Raw genomic sequence first — 3,358 nt, 5'->3', positions numbered from 1 at the left:
AGTAATCTGGTGTATGGATTATTATTTTTTTTTATTCGTTTGTTTTTCCTTTCTCTGTTCTGTTATATATATTATATATATATATATATATATATATATATATATATATATATATATATATATATATATATATATATACATATATGAAAAGGCTTTAACGCTTTAGAGTACTCACGTACACCGATGTACTCGTACAGCTGCCACGAGTTACCACCCAGGTATGGCTGAGAGCGAGTACCACAAAGTGTCAGTCACAGTGATACGTGCCATGTATGACCTTCGGGATGCTGCCGCCTATGAGAGAGGAACTATCGTACTGCACATCTTCACACTCTCCGAATGATGACTGCTAGTATATTTTGTTCTTTCTTCACTTAGGTGACATTTCAGCATAGGGAATACTGGCCATTGTGAAGAAGTTATAAGTTATCGTACCCTCGGTACGGGGACGGCCTTTTTATGCTTTTTTTTTGGGGGGGGGGGTGTTCAAGTCTGACCGTAAGTTTAATAGTTCGCTCCCATAAGCACAGCAGTCCTCCTACGTGTCACACACCTTCACACGCCACCATTTCAGCACTAATACCCACTGTCCACAATGAATACATACTAGGGCTGTCTCGTTCAGAACTGGTGCAAGGAGAGTAACAGGGACATTTTTGTGACATCGGAGGATATCCTGTTTTTAACAAAATTCAGTTAATCAAACTGTTCCCTTCACCAGCCTGGGATCGGACGAATTCACGTAATTTCAGGCCACAGAAAAACTCACTAACCAATCCGTCACACTACCATGCAATTTTTAGGTGCGGAAGCATCTCTAGGAGCGGTTTGCTCAGTCAGACACACTCAAAGGATTGTCACACGCAAAACACTTCACTCTGGTGGAACTCGGTATGGCGCTCCACTTTCTCTCCCTAAGGACTTTATGCACTAGGAGCTTCATACCAGCGAAATTCCATAGGATCCCATTTAGTGGGGCCCTGTGCAGTTCAGCAGCTATCTAACCTTGTGCTACTTGAGGCGCATTTTTTTCATCCAAGCTGACGGATCATATTCGATGCCGTCTTCAGTGAGCATAAGCTGCTACGTGTTTATTGCCCAAAGTGATGGGAATCCGGTCGAAATACTCTTCACCAAACCCAAGACCGTTTTCGTGTATCTCCGAAATAAGAACTGGAGCAGTCATGGTGCCGCTGGTTCTCGCTTCGAAAGATAGGAAAATGACTATCAGGAACAAACTGTCATTATGTTAGCCCGCCAGCACTTCCGTTTGTAACAATGTTGTCAGTCCCATCTCTCTATGAGTGCGAACCCCGAGTTGGTTAACTCACGTTTCGGGCCACCAATGGTGATTAGGGGGGGAAAGGGCAGTCGAGGGAATTTTAAGATGGGGCTGGCGGTGAGGTGCAGGGAGAATGACGGAGTTTCGTGCTTGAGGACAGTAAACAGAAAAGTTGGGTAAGAAAAACGAAGGACTTCCTGTGACTCTCGATTCTTGTAGTAGGAGTTAAAGATGAATACAGAGAGTTTATCTTGATTTATTATCTTCAGAGAAAATCTTAAGTTGAGCAGTGTATGTATTACAGAGACTGAATACACTAAGTAAGTCTAGTTGGACCCCTCTTCTTGTTCACTCTCTCCCACTACCTGTCGGTTCTATAGCTAGCCTCCTTCTGTGCTCTGCTTCCTAAATTGTGGTGTAGCAGGGGTCGTGTCACGTGTGTTACACTGTTGTTGGAATGTTCTAGAAACCTGTGTGTGAGTATGTGTGTGTATGGTCACTAGGCATTGTTCGTATGCTATCTCGCTGACACACTACCTATATCATCCCCTGACTTGCTGCTTCCAGGTATTGTCAACATTTCCTCAGTTACACTTGCAAGATCTTTTCCCGTTCCCAGGTTTGCCTGGAGCTCTGTCTATCTATCTATTTATCTATCTATCTATCATGTTTTCTATAATTAATTGTATTTATAATATGGAGTCCTAACATTCCAAACACCAAAAAACTTAATCCATATAGAAGAACGTAAGAAGAAAATGTATCCGGCATAAGATAGTGTCACAATTTATATAACTAACCGACAAAACAGGTTAAACCAGCAGAACATAAACTTTGCTTACACACACACACACACACACACACACACACACACACACACACACACACACACACACACACACCTAACAAGGACATGTACACTCAGACATAAGCACACCAACATACTGTACGCATGGAGTAGTGCATATTAAAATGCATACACAAATACACAGACATACACGCACGGACAGGCATGATTATATACACGTGTCTGTGCATACGCACGTATACACACGCAAGCGAGCGAACGAGCGAGCGCGCGCATACACACACTCACACACACACACACACACACACACACACACACACACACACACACACACACACACACACACACACACACACACACACACACACACATAAACACACGCGCGCGTGTGCGTTCATTACCACACGCGCTCCCGAAAAAGAAATACTGCATTTCTGTGGTGTCCCTGTTAACTAGGTACTGAGACGCAAATGGGCTTCCAACCGGGAACCAAATCTCCACGCTCTTTGCCTCGTCTCGCCACCGCAGTGCAACATAGGTTCACTGCATGGGATGCCCCTGCAAGGCGACTGCTTTCTTGCCGTTGATGGGTCTGCTTGGACTGACAGACTGAGGTTATTAAACAACAGCAACTTCAGTGGTAGATGGTGGCAAACATTATCCACTCATTAGACGTGGTGCTGCCTACTTCTTCCAGTTGTAATTCTACACTAAGCGAGAAGCGTAATGGTTTTCCTGTAACCTGAGAAACCAATTGCAACACTGGGTGGCAACAATAACACCAAATAACGGGTTGATGTGGAGCCTACCATCGCGCTACTGTTAACTGGATGGAGAGGCAAATTTGCCGGTCATCCAATAAACCACCCCTCACACTCTTCCCCGTCGCTACAGCGAGGTGCTGTCCCCAGCAATGGAGCATCAAACATCATAAGAACATAAGAAGAGAGAATTACTGCTCTAGGCCAGTTGGCCCATGCTAGGCAGCTCCTTCATGAGTCATTAAACTACTAGAATTAGAGAAGGATGATAAAGAAAAAGGCTCTCCCCAGCCCACAAAACAGTTCAGTCGTAACGGCAGGAAATATTAAGGAACACCACGTAGTATGGAAAAGCTCTAAGGGACATTTTATAGGAAAGTGTAAAAGGAGAAAAGTGACTATCATAGCGAAACCTGAAAAGGAAAAAAAAAAGTACTGGTTATTAGGAGATCTTTTATATCCAACCTTTATTTGTTATATGCTTATGTAGCCTATCGTTAAAACTAG

Source organism: Coenobita brevimanus, chromosome 46 (genome assembly GCF_032717465.1).
Source record: "Coenobita brevimanus isolate Jiangsu-jjx chromosome 46, ASM3271746v2, whole genome shotgun sequence".
In the NCBI taxonomy this organism is placed as follows: domain Eukaryota; kingdom Metazoa; phylum Arthropoda; class Malacostraca; order Decapoda; family Coenobitidae; genus Coenobita; species Coenobita brevimanus.
Note: the sequence above shows the minus strand (reverse complement) of the source record.